Source organism: Armigeres subalbatus, chromosome 3, assembly GCF_024139115.2.
Source record: "Armigeres subalbatus isolate Guangzhou_Male chromosome 3, GZ_Asu_2, whole genome shotgun sequence".
Classification (NCBI taxonomy): domain Eukaryota; kingdom Metazoa; phylum Arthropoda; class Insecta; order Diptera; family Culicidae; genus Armigeres; species Armigeres subalbatus.
In genome coordinates this window covers 260803689-260828935 of record NC_085141.1, presented here as the reverse complement: position 1 = coordinate 260828935, position 25247 = coordinate 260803689, and the positions used below count along the sequence as shown (strand labels likewise).

At 40.9% G+C, this 25247-nt stretch overlaps 1 non-coding gene across 1 annotated transcript; it reads left to right on the top strand.

Annotated features, from left to right (window-relative positions):
* Positions 1–8997: 8997 nt before the first annotated feature.
* On the top strand, positions 8998–9073 carry Trnat-agu (transfer RNA threonine (anticodon AGU)). The gene has a single exon. It is a non-coding gene; the product is annotated as a tRNA-Thr (tRNA).
* Positions 9074–25247: the final 16174 nt, after the last annotated feature.

Below are 25247 nucleotides of genomic sequence, written 5' to 3'. Positions count from 1 at the left end.
TTGTTGAAAATTATCTTGTTGCCTGACAACAATATTTATTTATTTGATGTGTAGTATCGAGAGCTCCCTCCCAGGTTGTAACCAGGCTATTGACATCATATTGTTTAGCCCATCGCCAGATCGTAGCCAGGATGTCCCGGGCTATATATTTTTTTCATACTGTGTTTCAATGATGACAGCGGTCTATGTCTATTGATGATGATGACACCGCGCTTGTAACCGGCTCGGTTGTAACAGATTTTTCTTATACCATTTATAAAAATCGTTGATTTAATTTTAAAACACTACTGGATCAGATTGCTTACATATTTCCAAAAAAAAAATTTTAAACGCCTTTGATCTTATAGTTTTCTTAATTGAAAAGGATTTTTCCCGCTGTAAATTTTTTTTCTATTGAATTTAAATTCAGGATAACGTTTTTATTGATTTTTTGAGTCTGCTTCTGGAGTTCATTCTGAAAACTGGTTAGGCGCTTTGGAAAATAAAGTAACCATCAAATCCAGAAGGAAGTTCCTGATTCGAAGAGTTTGCGGTTTACTCAACTGCTGCAAATTAGTAATAAAGTGGGGTACCGAAATCCGTCCACTTCAAGAGATGTCAATCAATCATAGGGGATTTAAAGTAATTAATTTTCAAATGATGTATCTTATCCTGTTCATATACTAGACAGTAAGCTTTTAGGCCATTGAGATGGAAAGTAGGCTTTGAAATTAAAACAACTAGGTAAATCAGAAACAAATCGTCACCCACCGAACGCATAGTTTCTCGTGCCATTGTTATACGTGTAGAACATAATTTCATCAAAATTACGGTTGCGGTTTATTTGTAACTTACGAATAATAAAGTAACATAAACAAATCAAAGGCATAGCTTCTCAAGGTTGGTATTTAACTATTTACAGTGGTAGTTTACTCAACTAGTCTGCTACAATTTATATATTTAGTTAAAAAAAAGCTGTACGGATTTTCATCCTTTGATTCGAAATCGGTACACGGTGCGGAACACTTTGAAAATAGCGACCTTCGTGCTCTTGTATCAACGATAAATGTTTCATTTCCAGACGGATTTCGGATTTCGATGCCCCACGGTATCGTTGGTATCTCCCGGTACCTTGTTAAAAACTGAAATCCTAAATGCATTCGTTCTAAAGTCAAGTTCTTCGTCGTCACACTTAACGAATATTCGCAAAGCAAAACCGTTTTTAGCTTTCCTTACATTCTTCACATATGTATTGTTCTTCATGTCTACTTACCACAACCAATTTCGTACCTTTTCTAGCCGCAACTCTGAAGTGCTCCTGCAGAAAAGTTGAATCCATTTTGGAACGTTTCTAGCGAGCCAGCAAGACCACGTTGTCAATTTTGTCAGACTTCTTTGCACCCCGCACTTAGTCCACATACATCCCAGAGTTTAGCGTTTGATTCCAAGGTGCTTCCAGACCGCCTTTAATTCGAAGGGGATTACAGCAATGCGTGAGTGAAGAACCAGTGTTTTGATTTTACTTACAAATTCTGTTGCAAATTGTTTTAGTCTAGTCTATTCTAGTTTACACATAAACCGCCAGTTCGTGAAAGAATCCTGGAAAGTGATAGATTCGAAGACATCCATCACTTTTCTTGTAATTATTTATGTTTGAAGTACATCATACATGTAGTTCAAACATAAAAGCAGCCAGCCCTATTGTGCAGCGTTGTTAAAAATTATTATGGATATCAGTGTTCAACTTGACTACACATTTAAGCCATAGAACGGGAACATCTCGTACCAACCGCTCCGTATTGCAATATAAATTAATGATTGATTAATCATTGAGAGTGAAATAGCTAAGGACCGATTTCTTCACCTCCGCTTAGGGCTTAAATCAGGTTTAATCGTATGGGTAAGCACCGTTTAAGAGTTAAGCGGAGGTGAATAAATTGGCCCTAACCCTAAGAGGGTTAATATACTTAAGCCTGACCTCCCGAACTACGAGCGTAGGAAGCGCAAAAAAAAAGCTTGCACAACCTCGGTAAGCTCATTTATAAGGTCGAGTAAAATATTCTTCCGCAAATATTACGAGTAAAGACAATAGCTTTAGCTCACGAAGGACATGTAGGAGAGATATTCACCGCCATTGCACGAGAGGAAGCTGAAGTGGTCGTGATGAGCAATCCGTTTTGCAGTACGGCCGCAACGTTCGAGAAGTAGGAAAAGCTCCAGAATCAATTCAACCGAATGACACATCGGACGAAGATCTTCAGGACGTTTACATAGGTGGATTTGATTCAAGAACACGTTCTAAGGTCAAACAGATCTTTCGCGGAGTTTTGCAGCCTGACATGATTCCGTACAATCGCCACCCACTTCAAAAAATCTACGCCAGAAATCGACTATGAAACGTCCAAAACGGTACGACGATCATTGCGTGCATCGTGTTTTCTTTTGAAAAATCCTACAATGATATGAAAAGAAATATTTTATAAATGTTGTCATAAATATTTGTTTGAAGTATGTAATGAAGCTAACTACGAATCAAATGATTATTAAACAATCTCTATGGTGTTCACTCTCAGGTTTTCACTTTATTGCAATAATGCCTACTATGATGTAAAACAGATTTTTTTGTACTTATTTTAAAAACACTTGTTTAGAAAGAGTAGAAAACAAAGAAGATGTAGTAAATAGTATGTTATTTATATTTTACTTACCAATTCTGTCGCAGGTTGTTTTCAAAATCGTTTATACCTGTCTCGTATTGGACCGAACGTATATAAACGAACAAAGAGATATCAAGAAAAGTGAATGACGCATACACTGAATCGAAAACTTTATGTTTGAATCCAAATAAAATCGGTAAAATTAAATGTATTTCAAATATTCCAGTTCGATGAATGGAAATCAGAGAACAAAATCTTATTAGTGCAGGTAAATGAATTTTAGCGAAATTCAACAAAGTTGCGCTGGAAATTTGACAAATAGAAGATCAAGAAAAAAGGAGGGTAACCGAACTTTGCCATTCAGTGTTCATATTTCGAAAAAGAAAGTCGCCTTTTTCCTAGTGAAAAAAATATCGAGTAAATGCTATCCTACGATCAGGAATACCACACCAGTTTCTACTGTCTTTCTGGAAGCTGATAGTGCCGGCTCCACCCCACTACCCATAATGCCGGTACCCCGAATCCCATTACCCCGAAGGCCACTACCCCGAATGGGACACAACCCCGAAAACCACTACCCCGAATGGGATACTACCCCGAAATCCATTACCCCTAAAGGCCAGTACCCCGAAAACATTTCGAATATGATCACATATTAGAACGCTACCATAGTTTAAATAGCAAAGATAGTGATGAATCGCAAATCGCGTCTGTCCGGTATAATGCGAGCAGAGGAGAGCTTCTGACAGTTTTTTCAGTTTTTCGGAAAGTAACCAATCCACCCCTTCACCGCGATCGCGAAATAAAACCAACTATAACAAACCACGCCGTCAAGTGATTTTTGATGCCAGTCCAGTTTCTGACGAAGCAATGCGATTGACGAGGCAACCGAAACACGTTGTTGAGGACCACGCTTTAGACAGTTAGGTTATGGACAACAATGAAGGTAAATACTGATAGAGTTGTTTTTCCTACGAACTTAGGATATACGTTATTACACTCCTAGATTCCATCGAGGTAACACTATCGTTGAATACAAGAAAGCGGCACAGTCAATTGATTTCTGACTCCAACTGGTCAGGAGGAAAAAGGATAGCCAACGATACAAATCACTTACTTGAACAGCGTAAAAAAACCATAGACGGAAATTCCGGAGCATGGTTATTAGAAATCGACGAAATAAGGAAAAATCACCCACCCATGCTAAAACTATTGAGGTTATGCCATCAACGTCAGAAATTCAACACGACGAAGACATACAACTCATCCGAACAGTTAGAGGCAAACTGAAATTGTGCTACAACGGTTTCACATACCATCTCAATCGAACAGTAAGTTTCTCTTTTTCTATTGTTACATTTTATAATTTGCTTTTAATATTAGACTAATGCAGCAAAATATTGGGATTGCGAGCTTCGTAGGACACCTGGGTTAGGTGGACAATGTGGTGGCCGTGCAATCACTCGAGGTAGTGACCGACACCAGAGCATTATTGTCACCAAAGAACATAACCATGAGCCCAGTGCTCTGAGAGAAGCAAGTGCTGAATTTCGTGCAAAACTAATAAGTCGGGCTGTTGAAACAACGGACAAGCCTGAAAAAATCATGCGTGAGGTTTCAAGCTCTACACTACCAGAGGTAATTGTGCAGTGCATATCAAAAATAGTGAAAAATCACAAAATTGATTTCAATTTCTGAACGTTTCACAGGTGCAATCTTCACTAAGCCGCAGAGCCCAGCGCAAAATTATTCAACGTCGCAGAAAAGGAAATAAGCTGAGAGAACCAGAAGACATTGATAATTATGATGACATTGACGTTAGCTTCCGAACCACCATTGACGGTGAGCCTTTCCTCCAAAGCGCAGTTAAAAGTGATGAAGGAACAGTGATTATTGACGTAAACTACGTCTAAGGGGAAGACTCAGATACAGGGTGTAAAACCGAAAAAACCAAATTCGAGACCGTCACGAAGTTAGGATAGATTTCAAACGCTAATAGCGTCTTTATCTTTCGATGGATTTTCGAGATTTGCTTATCAATAGATTCAGCAATTTGACAATTCTATTGATACTATTGATTATCAACGTTAAACTATTGAAAATATTATTTCTTTCCAAATCGGGTGAAAAATTCAATTCCGTTCATAAATCCCCAACACGGACATCAGATTGCAGTAAGGTACGGGCCTTTTGATCCACTGCTTCGTTTTCCCTGTGTATAAAAAGCCCCGTGTTTCGCGTGCGCGAGTCATTTTCATTCTGGATGTCACGGAGAACGGACCAGCGCGGTTTAAGCGATAACGCCTGTGGTTTGGTCTGTTGTGGTAAAAACTCATGAACGATTCAAATCAAGCCCAACTCAGCACCTAAAACTCATGGATGAGTTGAATCATCGTATGTTTTCTGTATGTATGTAGAATCACGAGCGCGCGTCAAACGGAGAAGCTGCACAAATGTATTCGCATGGATGACTATCTACTAAAATTATGTCTTTCTCTGAATCGTGATCTCGTGATTCTACTACCGACGGAAAACAATCTGCCATCACCAAGCAATTAAGTTTTACTTTGATCAAAATTCATCTCGCCTCAAGTTGTGACTTAAGAGCTACTTTCATTGATGGTAGCCAATCGTTAGTAGGGGAAATTACGGCTTTGGCAGGTTTTGTTCTATTATTGTCAGGGGGTTTTCTGCAACTAATTATGCTCATATTTGGCCTAAACATTCTTTGCATATCAAAGGATATTGTAGTCAAATTTCATAAATTTGGCCAACAAAAACCCCCTGACAATAATAGAACAAAACCTGCCAAAGCCGTCATTCCCCCTACTTCATACAAGAAAATTGTATCTTAGCGCTGCTAATGTTAATGACGACGACCGCGCGACCCACACCATCGCCGGGAATAAAATTTCCGGTAGGAGCTCCGCCGATGCCGATGGTGGTACCACGGTCTGCTCTCTGTGACATCTCGAACGAAATGGCTCACACGCGCGGAAGAGCTGCTTTCTTGTAATCAATAAAGTTGAACCTTTAGCCACGCCCCTTTGGAGAGTGTGTGACGGTTACACAATATTTTCAGTCATACCGGACAACAAAGAGGCGGGACTAATGAGCCATCTTTATTCATTACTAGCTATATGTACCCGGCCTTGCCCGGGATTGCCAGTTTGATTCCGCAGCTGTTGGAATTGCCAATTTGATTTAGCTAAAACCAGTTGGTAATCAATAACCCCCGTGTTTCGTTGTTGATACTTCAAACGATTGGTTTGAGAACATCTAATGATTAAAAGAAGGTAGATATCACTTTTAAAAACATTAATTCCGACAAATAAACTCTTGTTATATTCTTGGGAATTATATTACCGCGAAAAAAAAAAGTTTACCGAAAAAGTTTTGTCATATTCGGAGAAGTGTCATTTTCGAGAAATTGTCTTTTTCAGCGAAATGTCATATTCGAGAAAATGTCACATTCGGGGAAATATCATTTTTAAGAATTTGTCATTTTTGAGGAAACGTACGTTATATTCGCGGAAATGTCACGTTCGAGGAAATGACATTTTCGAGGAAATATCATATTTGCGGAATTTTTTTAGGAATGGCATATTCGAGGAATTTTCATTCTCGGGCGAAATGTCATTTTCGAAGAAATGTTTTCAAGGATATGATACTTGCGGAAAATGTTATTTTTGGAGATATGTTATTTCCGGGAAAATGTTTATCTTTTGTGATTTTTTTAACTAAAAGGATTAATTTCCGGGTAATTTTACAAATTACTAAACTGAAGAATGGGGAATTTAAAGTATGCCCAACGTTAGATATGCCTATCGTACATTATCTCTTACGTTTTTCACGGCTGACCTACTGATGCTTAACCTCACGCCCTTTACTCCTCCTGTACACCTCCTGTTTCCGTTCAACTACATTTATAATCGCATGCTAAGTATAAAGGATATATGTCCTAATTTTTAAGGATATCGGTAAAGAGGTTCAGTAGTTTTACCACTTTCTTCAATGACCCTCCAACTCCTCTACAATCGTCCCCTTAGGATTGAGAGTATGTGTCCCAAATTTGGTTTAAACGGACCCATGCATTTAAAAGGTACACCCAACCAGGAGATGGCAGATTTTAATACAGTTCTGCATAAGAACCTTACAGAAGTTCTTAATTGGGCATATACAATTCTGTAAGATTTTTATACAAATATTGTATTAAAATTATACAGATTTGTATTATTTTAATACAATATTTGTATAAAAAGCTTACAGAATTGTATATGCCCAGATTTTATACAATAATTGTCAGATTTGTTTTTTGGGTGTACGTAAAACGTTCGTTTCATTCACATGCCCTTCCTTCCTTCCTCCTTTGTTAGAGAATATGTGTTCCACATTTGATGCAAATTGGTGGAGGGGCTCAAAAGCTCCAAAAGATAGTTAACTAAACAATACACCCCGTCCTTCCCTTTTCCTAATGACTCTCTCAACCCCTTTGTTATCTTCCCTTTGAGATAGAGAATGTGTGTTCCAAATCTGGTTGAAATCTGACCTGGGGATTAACAGTTATCCTGATTTTTCGTACTTTAATGAGTTCCTCACCCCCACCGTCCCCCTTTTTACAATGACCTTCCTACCCCTTTTGTTGTCTTCTTTTTAGGATAGAGAATATGTGTACCAAATTTGGTTGCAATCTGTTCAGGGGGTTCAGAAGTTACACTGGATTGTTTGAACAATATCCCTCCCTCCAGAACACTCCCCTGTTTTCCATATCGGCCTCCCATATGATTGGCTCCTTATATTGAATATGTGTAAAAATATTGGTTGAAATCGGTCCTGGGGGTTGGGAGTAACACTGAATTACTCATTTTCCAAAGACAATCCATCCCCCATACCTTCCCTCCATTCCGAATGACCACCCCCCCTCCCCTTTGTTATCTTCTCCTTAGGATAGAGGATGTGTGTACCAAATTTGGAATCGGTCCAGGGGTTCAGAAGTTACACCAAATTGCCCGTTTTCTGAAGAATACCCCTCCCACCAGACCCCAGCCCCCTTTCCAAATTACCCTCCCATATGATCGTCTCTTCATAGTGAATATGTGTACAAAATTTGGTTGAAATCGGTCTTGGGAGCTGAGCGTTACACTGAATTGTTCGTTTTCTAAACAAAACCCCTCCCATCTCCCCTCCCCCTTTTCCAAATTACCATCCCACCCCCTTTGTTAACTTCCCCTGAGGATAGAGAATTTGTGTACCAAATTTGGTTGAAATCGGACGAGTGGTTCAGAAGTAGTTAGCGAACATACATACATAGATTGGTTTTTATATATATAGATAAGAAAACTGCTTTCCCCCCCGCGTGAGGCATTTCATTTGAAATCAAGCCTCGGCAGAGTTGCTGAACGAATTCCTGCCCGTGTCGTGGATCGTGTGGTCGTCGTCGACATATCTGGAACTAATCGGTTCTTCTCAGGGCCACCATTCTACACAAAGGAAGATTGAGGCGAGGCGAATTTTATTCAAAGTGAAAATTAACCGCTTGGCGATGCCATAAAGTTGCCTGCCGTCCGTAGCAGAATCACGAGTGCGCGTCGGAGGGAGATGGCTTCAGTGGCAGTGAAATTCTTATTCGGTTTTATTATTCCAGCAGCACAATTACGGGCGCGCATCGTAGGTGCTGCAAATATGTATTCGTATGGATGGCGTCAGTTGTTGCCAAGTGAAATTTTCTCTCAATATTATGATTTTTCAGAATCACCATTTTACACAAAAGAATTAATTTGCCAGCAATTTTGACGTAAACTACGTCTAAGGGGAAGACTCAGATACAGGGTGTAAAACGGAAGTTTCTAAATTCGAGACCGTCATGAAATTAGGATAGATTTCAAACGCTAATAGCGTCTTTATCTTTCGATGGATTTTCGAGATTTGCTTATCAATAGATTCGGAAACTCTCCAGCAATTTGACAATTCTATTGATACTATTGATTATCAACGTTAAACTATTCAAAATGTTGTAAATTAACGTCCAAGTCGGGTGGTTTAATCCCCGGAAATAGGCAATTACCTTTGATTGAACTGAACTTGAGTTGCGTGCTCTTGCCTACGCAATGCGGTCGGGTCTGAGCTTGACGACCGACTGGCAAATAGCTTACACAACCTCACTTGATCAGTACCGTTGCTGATGAAGAATGTGTATAGCCGCCAGACATTCTAAATACTCACGCTCCTCTAATGTGGACGTGTACAATACACATGTGGAAGTATTGGCTTGATAAATGGATTGCGAGTGATTTGACTATGCGTCCAATTTGGGAATCTCGAGCTCGTTCAGTAGCCGCTAGGTTGCGAAGGCCGACGGAGGTCCTTCGTAGCTTAGTTGGTTAAAGCACCAGTCTAGTGTACTGTAGGGTCATGGGTTCGAGTCCCATCGAAGGGAAAGTGGTTACCTCCAATACATTTTTCAAATCAATATCTTCCACATAACGTACATATTCACATATGAGTTTTCATAACATTGTAAGTTTATTTCTTTCCAAACCGGGTGAAAAATTCAATTCCGTTCATAAATCCCCAACACGGACATCAGATTGTAGTAAGGTACGGGCCTTTTGATCCACTGCTTCGTTTTCCCTGTGTATAAAAAGCCCCGTGTTTCGCGTGCGCGCGTCATTTTCATTCTGGATTTCATGGAAAGCGGACCAAGGCGTCCAGAAGCGGTCCCAGCGACAACGGCTGTGGTGGTGCGGATGAAAATTTTTCGTTCGATGGTGGTGGCGGTCGTGGCAACAGCAGTACATCTTTACATCCGTGTTACAAGCAGCATTTTTGGATCTGGCAATTAACGGCGTGCGTAGAGCCGAATCATCGGATGGCTGTCACGCAGTCCAGTAGTTGTTGTTGGTGAGGCACATAAGTGGGAATGAATCGGTTCTTTTCAGAACCACCATTATGTTTGGGAAGAAGGTTAAGTTGAAACAATTTGTCTACAGTGCGACCGCTAGGAACTAGAAAATTTAACAGTGAAATATTCCAGCGTGATTCTGAGCTCAATTATATGATGTTTGTCTAGCACTTAACTACTCTTCTTGCTGTGGACTTCATTTTGAACAATGCTTCAGTGATTGATAAGTGATTGAGAAAGTTGATATAAGACAAACTTTTTTCATAGAACAAAGCATAATTGTTTGGTATCGGTAGCGGAATCATAGCATTAGTGCCGGTCCGAGCGCGCGTCAGAAGGAGAAGTTGCAATTATGTATTCGCATGAATGGCTTCACTGGCATTCAAGTGAAATTCTTTCATGATTCTTATTTGGTTTTGTTATTCCAGCCAATGGCGACGGACGTGTGGTCGTTAGTGATTCGATATGCATTATTGGGAATTAATCGATTCTTCTCAGGGTCACCATTTTAAACATAGGCAGATTGAGGCGAGACGAATTTGTTCAAAGTAAGACGTCGTAGAAGAATTACGTTGCCGTTCGTAGCAGAATTACGAGCGCGTATTGTAGAGAGCTGCTGCAAATATGTATTCTTGCACTGGCACTAGATTCTTCATTTCACCAAACTGTTTTACGTAGTTTACGTCGGGCGGTCGTGTCTTGTACACAACCCTTATGATTTTTTTTTCATCGGCAAGACAGTTGCAGCTTTTATCGGAAGCTACAATTTGGATTATGGACGGTACTTTCTGCACAGCTCCTCGTTCCTTCACTCAAATATTCACGATCCATGCAAATATTGGTCAAGCGGCAACGAGGAGATTTGTGCCCGTCGTATTCATGTTGTTGCCTAAGAAAAATGAATCGACATATACCATAGCGTTTTCAAAATTATGCGAAATCGCAGAAGATCACGATCTTGATCTAGATCCCCAAATGATCTTAACTGATTTCGAGCTAGCAGAAATTAATGCTGCCAAAGCATTATTTCCATCGGCTTCCTTACATGGTTGCTTTTTTCATTTGAACCAAAGTTTATTTCGGAAATTGAAAAAACTTGGGCTGCAACGTGAATACGGTAAGAACAACATTATAGGATTGTCATTCAAGCAGCTTGTTGCCTTGGCCTTCTTGCCAGCGCAAGATATACCAACGGCTTTCGACAAACTACAAAGGCGATGCCCCAGCGTACTGAAGGATCTTTTCCGTTATTTTGACGAGTTTTATGTTCGCGGGCCGTCTAAAAAAACGATTCGACGTGGCCCGAAATTTCCTCCAACTCTCTGGTCTGTGTATGAGAACGTGCTGCACAATCTGCCCCGAACCTCCAATAATCTTGAAGGATGGCACACGAAGTGGAACGGGATTTTACGTAATGAAAATCCTTCGTTCTATACTGTACTGAAACAGTTCCAGCTTGAAGAACGAAACTCTAACGTTGAGTACTTGCGAGCCTTACAAGGTGAACTTTGTCAATAACGTCGCAAGAAGGAAGTGATAAAGGACAATCAGCTCGAAAAATTAGTACGGAGCTACGATCAAGATTCTCGTAAAAATTGTTTAGATTACTTGACTGGAGTCGCCCTGCTGTTGATTAATACTTAAAACAATTGTTAATTATCCATATGAATTCTAATAAACTATTATTGAGTAATACCTTTTTCATTGAAATGAATTATAAATTTGAGATAATAACTAATTCGGGGTAGTGACCCATTCGGGGTAGTGGCCTTCGGGGTAATGGCATTATGGGTAATGGAATTATGGGTAGTGTCGTAGAGTCGATAGTGCCTTGTTACCGGCGAGTAACAATTGATATTTAATCCAAATCACGATTACGGGAAAATAGGGACAAACTTTGTAAATTTATTTTTTTGTTAAATATCTTGGCTGTGTATATGCACAGCATATGTTTCGAAATGGACAAATTGATATGAAATTTGCGAAAAAGAATCCACGTGTCTTGGAGGGACTCGAACCCTCAACCTCCTACTCTCTAGATAGGCGTGATAACCACTACACAACAAGACCACTTAAAGGTCACGTTTGCGGAAAAGCCATCAGAATCCGAGTACCAACCTCCACCGCGGTTGGCTCTCTTTTTTGCAAATTGAATATCTTTCGGATGCTTGATTTGCCCAATCTCCACATGTGCTTTACTGTTGTATATCCACAGTCAAGCGAGTGCACATTGTTTATTAAACGAGAGGATCGCACTCCATGTCCCCCAGTAACGGGCTGGGCGGGACGGTATAGGATGCGAATTCAATCGCACTCTGCTGTGTCGGGCTCGCCCACACCGGTGGGGTGGATGTTTCGGCTTATAGCATCGATGAAGGATAAGCTGGTATCAGAAATGGGGCTCACTCCGATGATGAAGTATCCAACGATCGCCGATAAGTAGGCTTCCAAGATGGCGAGTAGTTGGCTGGGAAGATGGCGGGGAGTCGGCTCAGAAGCTGTCGTGTATTCGGCTTGAAAGATGGCGTTTAGACGGGAAACGGTGGCCGCGAATATCGGATGACGGCAACGGCGAGGGCGGCGAATGGTCGTAGATGCAGTGGCGGCAACGGTTAGTCTCCGGTGGTTGCTTCTATTAGGCTTCTAACCGACCCAGATTGCTACCGCTTCTACAAGGGTTGGACGAGTCGACGAGAACGTCGGGACAAAATCGGTGTCACTTTTTCGCCTCTAGCTTAGGCCGAAGAACTCGGAACGTAGAGTCCGGGTCCGGGAAATCCAAATAAACGGTCTTGGTCGAAACGGAAAACTTCAGGCTCTCGAACAGCATGTGGCTTATAACTCGCACACGTTATACACTATGGTCACTTAGAAGCCAAGTTCACCGTTTTATTGGCGTTTATTCATCGTTGTTACCAGCTTGGATGTCTAAGATCTACACAGTTAAACATTCTGAAAATTACACGATATGGAAATATTTGAACTCATATTTTTGTGTTCAATAGCCTCTAGTTTTACATTCAACTTTTTCTGGTCCGCAATATTACCGAATTAATCCAGTCCTCGGGTCCCAGGTCACCAGGTCTTAAAACCCATGAAGAGGGCGATATTTATGATTTCAGCATCAGTAGACTTCATTTCGGAGTGCGAGGAGATGGAACAACTGTGCCGTTCTCAAGAAACACGCAAGTCCTATCAGAATCTCAACGCATCCCGCAAAGGATTCGTGTCACGAGCTGAAATGTGCAGGATAGGGATGGGAGCATCTTGACGGACGAACTTGTGGTGATCGAAAGGTGGAAGCAGCACTACGAGGAACATCTAAATGACGCTGAAAGTACAGGCAGGGAAATTTAAGGCAGCGGAGGAGATCTTCTTCTTCTTCTTATTGGCATTACATCGCAACACTGGGACAGAGCCGCCTCGCAGCTTAATGTTCATTACCCAGCAAACACAAGATCGTATATTATAGCGAATAAGTGTACAAAGTGGAGGCCATATAGATACATTTTGCATGCAGTCAAATGGAGGCATGCGGATATATCGCCTCCACCATGTATACTTATTCGCTAGCATATGCGACTTTGTGTTGGCTGGGTAAGCACTTCCACAGTTATTAACTGCGAGGTTTCTAAGCCAAGTTACCATTTTTGCATTCGTATATCATGAGGCTAACACGATGATACTTTTATGCCCAGGGAAGTCGAGACAATTTCCAATCCGAAAATTGTTTAGACCGGCACCGGGAATCGAACCCAGCCACCCTCAGCATGGTTTTGCTTTGTAGCCACGCGTCTTACCGCACGGCTGAGGAGGGTCCCTCTAGCAGCGGAGGAGATGACTACGTCAGTTTAGCGGACGATGGAATCCAACCAGCCCAACCTTGAGGGAAGTTAAGGATGCCATCCAACAGCCAAATACCAATAAAGCAGCTAGTAAGGATGGTATCGGAGATGAGCTCATCAAGATGGGTCAAGAAAAGCTGGCCACTTGCGTACACAAACTGATAGTCGGAATCTGGGAAACTGAACAGCCATCGGAGGAGTGGAAGGAAGGGATTATATGCCCCATCTACAATAAAGGCAGCTTGTCGGAGTGTGAGAACTTTCGAGCGATCTCCATCCTTAATGCCGCCTACAAAGTGATATCCCAGATCATCTTCCGTCGTCTGTCACCATTAGTGAATGAGTTCGTGGGAAGTTATGAAGCCGGCTTCGTTGACGGCCGCTCGACAACGGACCAGATCTTTACTGTACGGCAAATCCTTCAAAAATGCCGTGAATACCAGGTCCCAACGCACCATCTGTTCGTTGATTTCAAGGCGGCATACGACAGTATAGACCGCGTAGAGCTATGGAAAATTATGGTCGAGAACAGCTTCCCTGGCAAGCTTACCAGACTGGTCAAAGCAACGATGGATGGTGTGCAAGTGAAGATTTCGGACGAGCACTCCAGTTCGTTCGAATCGTGCCAGGGACTAAGACAAGGTGATGGACTTTCGTGCCTGTTGCGCTAGAAGGTGTCATGCGGAGAGCCGGGGTACGATTTTCAACAGATCCAGTCAATTTATTTGTTTCGCAGATGACATGGGCATTGTCGACCGAACATTTGCAAAGGTGGTAGAGTTGTACACCCGTCTGAAACGTGAAGCAACAAAAGTTGTACTGGTGGTGAATGCATCGAAGACAAAGTACATGCTTGTGCGCTGAACCGAGCGCGACAGGGCCCGCCTGGGAAGCAGTGTTACTGCGGTCAAAACAGATTCACCACCGCACCAAATGTGTCATGTAGGGGTAACTGGGGTAATATGCATCCCCGGGGTAAAACAACCTTTTGATACATTTAGCGATGTTCTAGGAATATTTTCAAGAATGTTCAGTACTGGATTGGAAGTTCGAGATCCGAACTACATGGGCTGTAGTAAATACTCTGGAAAAATCGACGAAAATGTACTCAAAAATGCCAAAGGGTCGTTTTGCCCCGGGGGTGCTTATTACCCCAGTTTCCTCTACAAGACGCTGATAAGACCAGTAGTCCTCTACGGACATGAAACATGGACAATGCTCGAGAAGGACTTGCAAGCACTCGGAGTATTCGAGAGACGGGTTCTTGTTACGACCATCTTTGGGGGTGTGCAAGAAGGCGGTGTGTGGCGGCGAAGAATGTACCATGAGCTCGCCCAGCTCTACGGCGAACCCAGTAGGTAGCTAAAGCTGGAAGGGTACGATGGGCAGGGCATGTTGCAAGAATGCCGGATAGCAACCCTGCAAAGATGGTGTTCGTTTTGGATCCGGCTGGTACAAGACGGCGTGGAGCGCAGTGAGCAGGGTGGGCAGACCAGGCGCAAAACAACTTGGCGAGCGTGGGGTGCATTCGAGGATGGAGAGACGCGGCCTAGAACCGTGTATTGTGGCGTAAAAGGGTTGATTCAGTGTTATCTGTTTAGATGTAAACTAAATAAATTATTGAATTCGATCAAGGAAGAGTAATCGCTTCATATAGTTTTGATTTATAATTATTTACTACTGAAAATTTGCCAACAGTATAGCAATCGTTTTCAGTAAACCAACCAATCCCGTAAGTGCATCGCAAGCATCAATGTCAAATTATTGCAACTTACAGATTTGGTTCTAATCCTCAGTTTGATCAATATTTCGAAACGAGCAGAAACGGGAGCGTAGCGATCGATGGGGTTTGGAAAGACAGCTGTTATCGGGCAACTGACTGCAAAAAGTAGATTAGCAACGATCGCATTGATAGCGCTTCTAGTGGAAATCCATTTCTGCCGTTGATTACCATCAACCAAATTATTATCCGCTTTGTTCCTAATTAATCAGCGCTCTGGAGCTTGGAGATTCATGTCATCGGCTTCAAAACTAGCCTAAAATTGAGTTACATTTTTACAATTTAATCCATTGACTCCATCCAAAAGTTGCAAATTATAGTCGTTCCATACTCTTCCGACTATTACTCATAAGTATTAACAAGAATAGTAAGAACTAGAGCACAGTGTGGTAGATCTAACTCCGTAATGCACCACGAAAAGGTGTCTACCCAGCATTACGGGAAACTGAAGACCCTGTTAGAGTATCGTTGCATGCCGTAAATATTCATTCAATTAGCGATATTATTGAGTAAACAGTATACCTGCTTCCGGACTTTGGTTGGAAAATTATTTATGCGTGACCTTCGTTCAGCCGATAAAGTCAATATTATATCTAGCATGAGTGCCCACGTGAGGTGGATCCATGTCTGTCGCGATCAAACACTTTTCATACCAGGACTATGCGTGTTTTCCACCTCCGCCATACCTCTCTGCATTTTGTTTTCCTCGTTCTGCTGTACACCACCAACAACATCACTGCCATATCACTTCCACCGGGAACGAAAGCTTTTTTTGTACGTTTTCAATTAAGATAATTCGTTAATAATTGATTACGTATTGACACAATGAAATCAAATTTTCCTCTAATTTGTGGCGGAGCTCGTCGTGTGACTCGCCGGATCTGTTTACCGTGCCAGTGCAGGCGGAAAAACATTCCCCAACACACAAGGCAACGAAAATCTCCGAACTTCCCCGTTTGCATGCTGGTCGCCCCTTTACCACCGTCAATCGGATTTGTTCTGCCGAGTCAGTTTCCAGCCGATGCTCCCCCTTTTTTGAGGAAAACCTGGAGTCCTGGAAATGATGGATAGTCCGGGTGCGGGATGTCGTCAGTAGAAGAAACGCCATTACAATTCAAACAAGCACCGAAGTCAGTGGATAAACATGGGACGGAGCGGCACACAGGGGGATGAAATGTAGTAAATAAGGGCAGATGCATTTTAGAATTTAATGATTTTTATTTTTAATATCGATATATCAAGAAAACACTATGAAGATTAGGCCAAATGCATCAAATTTGTTAGAAATGGTGGTGCTTTTTAAAATAATGTAGATCTAAAACAAATGACATAGCATTGAGTAAAAATTGTTTGAGAATCTTTACCACTCATATTTGCATGATTGCGAAATCATACAATACTTTTCCAGACTACGACCCTAAGGATCTTCTTTTCAATTCGTCCCGCTGTGCCAGCAGCCGTACAAGGAAGAAACGATTTTCACGGTATGAATTTTGTCGTCATCATCGTGACGGAACACGATTACAAACAGGACATGGCTCATAGAGCTCCGGAATGTGTGAGTGTTAAAGTTATGGCGAGCGGGGAAAGTCAGGATGTTTGCGTGGTTCTATGGGCTGGAAAATTGATGATTCGGAACCTGTCCAGTCATGTGGGAAAAATTGGCCCTCGGTTATGTCGATGGGCTAAAATAAATATTAGCACGTGTGTTTGGCTTAGCAGCGACAAAGAACAGTCATCAATAATTTAAAATGCAACCGACCCGCGCGCTTTGTTTTAATTTCATTCTCGTTCTTTGTCGATGAACAATAAAGAGTCAATGAAGGCCTATGTCGTTTGGTTACAATATACGAATACATTAGGAGTAAAACAGTACTTAATTTAAAAGCGTACAAATAATGCATAAATTTATTAAAATGATCATACATTTCCCAGATCCATTACGAATGAAATATATCCGTAATTGATTTGAATTCCACTACTATCTAAATGAAAAAGTGTTGGGATTGAAATAAGCTCTTGCATCTCCCACAATTAATTACCTGAATCGAATAAGTAACAAATCATTTGATTTACGATTAAACGTAAAATAAACGTCACTACCAGAGCCAAAGAGTGAACTCCACACTGGCGAAACGAGACACTTATTGTGTTGATGCAAACATAATCACGTAAACTGTCTGCATTTGTCTGACATTTTCAAAGAGCTTCTTTCACTTAGATTTGGCTCCAACATGTTTGGTAATTTGAATCTGGTGACAATTTCGTGACATTTTTTACATATTCAATCACTTTATAACTGTCAAAATCGTTCCATACCTTAGATTTAAAAACCAGTGGAGTAACCATAATCTGCTCTATCAGCTACTTTCACTTATTTTTCATCGTTACGCGACGTCCGTTTATCGTGCGCAATTTATATTAAAGTTATTCAAAAATCCATTTCAGTTCTGTTTGGCAATCCATTATCTCAAATACTCCTAAACAGCTGATTAATTTATCCAACAAAAGCCTACATACTATTTCAAAACTTTCACCTCCTACGCGACCGAAAAACAACACGCAAACAATATTTACCGAATGTCGCACGACCTTCTTGATGCGCATTTTTTCTTCTTCTATATATATAAAAACCAATCTATGTATGTATGTTCGCTAACTACTTCTGAACCACTTGGCCGATTTCAACCAAATTTGGTACAGACATTCTCTATCCTCAGAGGAAGTTAACAAAGGGTGGGATGGTCATGTAGAAAAGGGGAGGGTGGTGGGAGGGTTTTGTTCAGAAAACGAACAATTCTGTGTAACTTTCAACTCCCAGGACCGATTTCAACCAAATTTGGTACAGACATTCTCTATCCTCAGAGGAAGTTAACAAAGGGGTGGGATGGTCATGTAGAAAAGGGGAGGGGTGGTGGGAGGGTTTTGTTCAGAAAACGAACAATTCTGTGTAACTTTCAACTCCCAGGACCGATTTCAACCAAATTTGGTACAGACATTCTCTATCCTCAGAGGAAGTTAACAAAGGGGTGGGATGGTCATGTAGAAAAGGGGAGGGGTGGTGGGAGGGGTTTTGTTCCACAAACGAACAATTCTGTGTAACTTTCAACGCCCAGGACCGATTTCAACCAAATTTGGTACAGACATTCTCTATCCTCAGAGGAAGTTAACAAAGGGTGGGATGGTCATGTAGAAAAGGGGAGGGGTGGTGGGAGGGGTTTTGTTCAGAAAACGAGCAATTCAGTGTTACTTTCAACTCCCAGGACCGATTTCAACCAAATTTTGTACACATATTCACTACGAGGAGGTAATCATATGGGAGGGATTTGGGAAAGGGGAGGGGTCTGGAGGAGGGGTTTTGTTTAGAAAACGGGCAATTCAAAGTAAATCATGAACCCCTGTACCGATTTCAACCAAATTTGGTACACACATTCTACATCATAAGGAAAAGATAACAAAGGGGATGGGATGGTCATTGGAAAAAGGGAGGGTATAGGGGAGGTGTTGTCTTTGGAAAACGAGCAACTCAGTGTAACTCCCAACCCCAGGACCGATTTCAATCAAATTTTGTACACATATTCACTATGAGGAGCCGATCGTACGGGAGGGAAATTTGGATAAGGGGGTAGGGGTCTGAAGGGAGGGTATTGTTCAGAAAACGGGCAATTTAGTGTAACTTCTGAACCCCTGTACCGATTTCAACCAAATTTGGTACACACATTTTCTATCCCTAGGAGAAGATAACAAAGGGGGTGAAATGGCCGTTGAGAAAAGAGGAAGGGTAAAGGGAAAGCGGTTGTCTTTAGAAAACGGGCAATTCAGTGTAACTCCTGACCCCCAGGACCAATTCTAAGCAGATTAAATGATTAAATCATTCAACTCTATGATTAAAGATTATGATTAATGAATTATAATTTTTGAAAATGATGACTGATAATGATTAATGATTAAATTCATTTTGACAATAATTAACGATTATGAATAATAGATGAAAAAACCGTTGGATTATGATTAACGATTACCGATCGTGATTAAATGTTGACACACTATGTGTATGGTTAATGATTAACGATCGATATGATTAATGATTGATGATTATGAATGATCAAATTGCATAGTGATCCATAATCGAGTAACCTTTATTCCAAATTTTAAAAGGTATGATAATTATATGATAATGATTCAAGATTAATAAATAAAAGCAAGGTATGCAATGATCCAATGTTCCAGCATAACTTCTGTACCCCTTGCCCGATTTCAACCAAATTTGGAACAAACATTCTTTTCTTAAGAAGGCGAAGATGACAGGGATCGATCAACTCAACACTTCATCGAAATCATGGTTTGCCCAGAGAAAAGCAATGATTAAAGTGTTTCCTTCTGGACGGTAAATGTGATCATTTCTTTAAAAATAGACGTTTTTCCGGAATAAGGCATCGGTGTATGTTTTTCCTTCTTTAGAAATAGACGTTTGCCCGGAATAAAGCGATTTTGGGTTTGATCCCATTTTCAAAATCAGTCAATGTTTTCAAATGTAATCTACCTTCTTTTAATCAAATGATGAAATATCAATAAGAAAACACAATTATCCTTTTGACCTATTCCAATTCCGATGGTGAAAAAAACTGCGAATTAAACTGGCAACTCCGAGCAAGGCCGGGTACATAAAGCTAGTCTTCTAATAAAAGAAGTTATCAGAACCGGTTCCCTTGGGCCGTCCGACGACGTCCCACAGTTTGCTGACTGCAGCAGTGCCACTTTCGAGCGATAGTCCATAACCTTCGACTGACGGGGCGACATCAGGCCACAGATAGCGCACGGCCAGTCAGTCCCTTAGCTATTATGACACCATAAAACTAATTCGTGTCCATCGAAGTTGTGGGCTGGTAGGCTGTTTTCATATACCAAAAATGTGCGCCTTCCATTTCTTCCATCACTCTTTTTCGACCATTAACGAATGCCTTTAAGGTTCCAAAGAGCACCGCGAACTGCAAAACTTCCCTTTCTGTGGAAGGGCGGGTTGTCGTATTGTGGATCTCCCTTTCCCCATTAGTAGGCAAAAAAAATCAATAGCTATAAATTTAAAAGAAAAGTATTTGGAAACGGAAATAAAGAATTTTCCTCTGAAGAAAAGCAATCAGTCAATCGCAGCAGAAAATTTATTCAGATATTACTTTTATTAGAACTAAATCTAGCAACTAGCGACGATGTCCACTTTTGGTCATTTCACCACAGATTAGTTTTATAGTCGCACGTACGACTCGATTTATGTTAAATGAACAGATAGATAGCGTGAATGTGAAGACGCTTCTTCGCACCCATCACTATCGTTGGCCGAAAAATGGACCTCCTATCTACGTCCGCATTTTAGAAAACCCATTCACATCCAACGCATCTAACTGTTCGAGTTGGTGAACAAATTTTTATAGACCTCCAAACTGTTATGCATAATTGATTGCGTAGCTTCCAGTCGATAGACAGTTTTTGGAAATCTTTGTAACACTGTCCACACGTTCTAGTATCAAATTATAAATCCGAAGGAAGTTGTATAGGGTCAGTGGAGGAATGTGCCGACACTTCCGATGTATCGGAATATTGATATGATACATGGAAAATATCAAAATGACTAATTTTAAATTCGAAAGCAAATTAAGTTTATGAAATAGACATTTATTTAAATGCATTTTACTTTATCAAGCCATAATCAATAATTTCATAAAGCTCCAGTTAGCTCCACTTAGTATTTGGCCGTTTCTTCCCAATTACTGCGGCGCCTCTGGTGGACGTACCGAGAAGTAAAATACATCACATCGTTGCGGAAGGTTTGTTTAATTTATGGTGAAAGTTTCATCAGTATTGATGCTCACGTTCAAAAGTTATCGAAAATGGAACGCGAGAGATGGGAACAAATTTTGCACACTAACGTTGGAAATCCAACATGGTCAGGAGGAATGATTTCAAAGTATCTAAAATTAGCGAAATTGACTGTAAAAACTGTCAAACGTTATCGGGAAACACTATTGCTGGATCGCGTAGCACAAAACAATCGTAGAAATGGAACATACGACCAGAAACTACAAGTGAAAGTCTGCAGAGCAGTTCGGAACCATTTTAGGATTTCCTTGCGTGATTTAGCGAAAGGTTCACTACGCCGTACAGCACATCTCAAATAATCTGTCGGCGCGAAGGTTTCAAGTCGTATGATGTCAGTAAGCGTCCCAAAAGGACCCTGAAACAGAACCTGGTTGCCAAACATCGTGCAAGAGCAAGTTCTGACGAAATACAATTGATGTATTTTGATGGGCAATGAAATTAATATTGAAATTGACTTTCAATTCCCTGATACAAGTTTTACCTTGCCAAACGGAAGGGTAGTGCCCCAGGAAAATTGAAATATGTATATGCAGGCAAGATTGCCCACAAATTGATGGTATGTCAAAGTATCTGCAGTTGTGGAAAGAAAACTAAAGTTTTCATCATTGGAGCGAACATAAATGGGCAAATATACAAGGAGGAGTGTCTTCAGAAGCGATTTTTGCCATCCATTCAATCACACGACTGTCCGGTGTTGCTTTGGCCTGACTTAACAAGCTGCCATTACAGACGGGATGTAATGGAATGGTATGAACCGAATGATAATGACGTTATTGAAAAACTATCAACCCACCAAAATGCCCAAATTTTCGTCCCAACGAAAAATATTAGGCAATTATCATAGGGAAACTTGAGCAATGGTACAAAACAATCAGAAAACCATCTTATATGGAGAAGTGGTGTGAAAAAATGGCAGATTAAGTTGATCGTTCTACTGTGCAAAAAATAACGACTGGTATAGAGAGAAAAGTCCGAGCATTAACCCGAAATGCTAATGAATCATTTTTCGATATTTTTTTCCTTCAAAGTTTATTTAATTCCCTGTATAATAAAACCTGAACCACCTTTTTATGTACTTATTCGGCAATGAAATGTCTAATTTCGTGGGGCCAAATTCTAAGTGGATCAAGCTTTAAACGAATGCAGAAGCATGCCTTTAGATGTGCTCAAAAATTCAGTTCGACTTACTTGGGACTTGAGTAATAGGAATAGAACAACGTTATGAAGTTTCGACTGTATTCTAAATGGGGAAGGGTCGTTTGGTCGACGCCCATTCGGCTGAAAGCCATTTGGCTGAATAGGACATGTAGCCGAATAGGACATTTGGCCGAAATCGGTCTCCCCAGTGCCGCGAGTTCATTGACATGGACATGGAGCGTGGAGCTGGCGAACATTGACAGCTCTATAGCACACAATTTCCGAAGGGGTGACAAATCCTTGACTCTCAGAAGGTCGGTGGCCGAGCTAATAAACAAAGAATTCAACAATTACGACAGATATACGGATGGGTCCGTTTCAGGCCGTGGAGTAGGCATCGGGTTTACCGGAACTAACATGACTATCTCGGATAGTCTCCCGGACGCATGTACCATTTTTTTTGGCCGAAGCAGCTGCACGTGGGACGTGCTTTCAAATGATACAGCCAGGATCACTGTCTTCATCTGTTTCCTTAAAAATGGGGACTTATATAGGAAAATCTAATCCTAACGGCTTCACGGGCATCCCGAGGATAAACTCGAGAGCGTCTCGCTTTCCTTGAATTCTCCCAAGACTGTGACCCCCAGTGACCAGGCAACCCGGGAACCTTAACCCGGGTTCTAAGCCCCCTTTTTCAACCTTAACCATGATTTCCAATTAGGTCAGCTGGGAGGGCATAACACCTCCCCCATTCCAACAACGGCCCCTAAACCGCTCCATCTATCTCCTGGTCGTTTCTTGCAGCACCGCAAGTTTGAAAATGCTGCCTTCAAAAAATTCAAAGAAGCGTTCTGATTTTATATTGTTTTCGTCTGTTACCAGGCGTTCCGCTCAGTCTGGTTAAATGTTGGAGAAACCTGCGATCAATCTAGCACAAATTTTCGGAAATCTCTCCGTACTTAGTTTATTTTTCGACCAGAGGGAATCAAAGGTTAGATTGACGACTCTTCTTCTTCTTCTTATTGACATTACATCCCCACACTGGGACAGAGCCGCCTCGCAGCTTAGTGTTCATTAAGCACTTCCACAGTTATTAACTGCGAGGTTTCTAAGCCAGGTTACCATTTTTGCATTCGTATATCATGAGGCTAGCACGATGATACTTTTATGCCCAGGGAAGTCGAGACAATTTCCAAATCCGAAAATTGCCTAGACCGGCACCGGGAATCGAACCCAGCCACCCTCAGCATGGTCTTGGGCCCCTCCTTGGCCGACTCCTTGGGCATGGTTCTCGCCATAAGTGCATCAACGACAACAGGTCCTGCATCAAGGCCACCAATGGATACTTGGTTCTCAAGTATTCGACTGGCTCCGGGTTCCTGGATCAACTTACACCTAAACTGTTTACCTATATTTCGTCCATGTTACCTTCGTCGATCAGTTTTTAACTTGAAACCTGATATGACTTAATTATTGATTATTAGTTCTAAGTTTTATCAATGTTAGACTAAATGTTCATTCTTTAATGAAACTTTTCCTATGGAAGGTCCCAAGGGTGGCCATTTTAAGCCCTCTCCCCCTGCCAATGCCCCTGGCCTTGGTGCTTATGACACGTAAAGAACTGATCCAAATATCAAAATTCACAAACATAAAAAAAAAATGTAGCCGGATAAGACATTTGGCCGAATAGGACATTTGGCTGAATAGGACATTTGGGCGAGTAGGACATTTGGCCGAATAGGACATTTGGCCGAGTAGGACATTTGACCGAATAGGATATTGGCCGAATAGGACGTTTGGCCGAATAGAATATTTTGCCGAGTAGTACATTTGCCGAATAGGACATTTGACCGAAAAGGTTATTTGACTGTACAGATCATTTGACTGATTACAAATATATTATATTAACAATATGGTTCACTTCGAGCATTTCCATATAACGAAATAGCGAACCATTTGCCGATGATAACAACACCATCTAGCGAGCGAAGAGGAATCTTAATGTGTTTTCTTCTTGTTTATTATAGCAAATCTTCCTGCTAAGTTACAGTGACAGTCATGCTGTAGAAAGTTGTCATACGACAGTGCAGGGATGTCCATACTTTTCTGAATAAATCGATCATCAACAGATCATTTTTTTTTATCTTACACGTATTTCGATGATATATTAATAAAAATAGATAATTGTGATCCAAAATGCTTGCGGCGCGTTAGAAAATATTGATTCAATTTCTTTCGGGTCGAAAATAGTTGAAGGCATTAGTTAGTTTTTCGCAAGATTTTTTATCCACAGTTGCCAGCATCCAGGTGCTAGTATATATTCGCGGAAAGCAACGTTTAGTAAACCACCAGAAATTTGCATGGCGAAAGCAGGCCTATGCTAAGAGCTCATGTTTAGCGTAGCCAACACCAACACCAACGCCGAGTAACGTACGTCAAATCTAAAAAAGCTTAACATCATAAAACATCCGAATTCAGCTTTCTTCAATATGCAACTTTAATCGGGAATATTCATTAAATATGGCTAATGAGTTTAATTGATTCAAAACTTATCTACATGATCAATTTTGATTTTACTTTCATGGAGAACAACAATTTGTCTTTTATTTCACCGTGAAAAGCTTGAGCTGAATTTAAAAATAAATCCTGCTCTTTTATTGTTGTGGATACTTTCAATTATCAAGCTACAATCATTGGTGTTGTTGACGATTGTTGACATCTCATGCAAAGGACAGCGGTCTATCTGCACACTGTGCCCGGGACATGGTGGCTATTTTTAAGCTAAGGGAGTTAGATAGGGATGTCTATAGCCTGGGCGAAAGCATCACACGCGGGTGGTCTCAACAGTTCGTACTTTTCTTGAAAAAAGTATTGTATGTTAGTTAAGCAGGAAGGTATTCGCAACTTCACCTATCAAATATATTTGGTAAATTTGTTTGATTTTAATAATATAATTAATATAATTAATATTTTTTATCGTAATATTGATTCCAGAACAAATATTTCTAATGCCTTTCATTTAAATGCATCAATATTCTTTTTGAGTTAGAATTTCATTTTTATATCAATGGGTT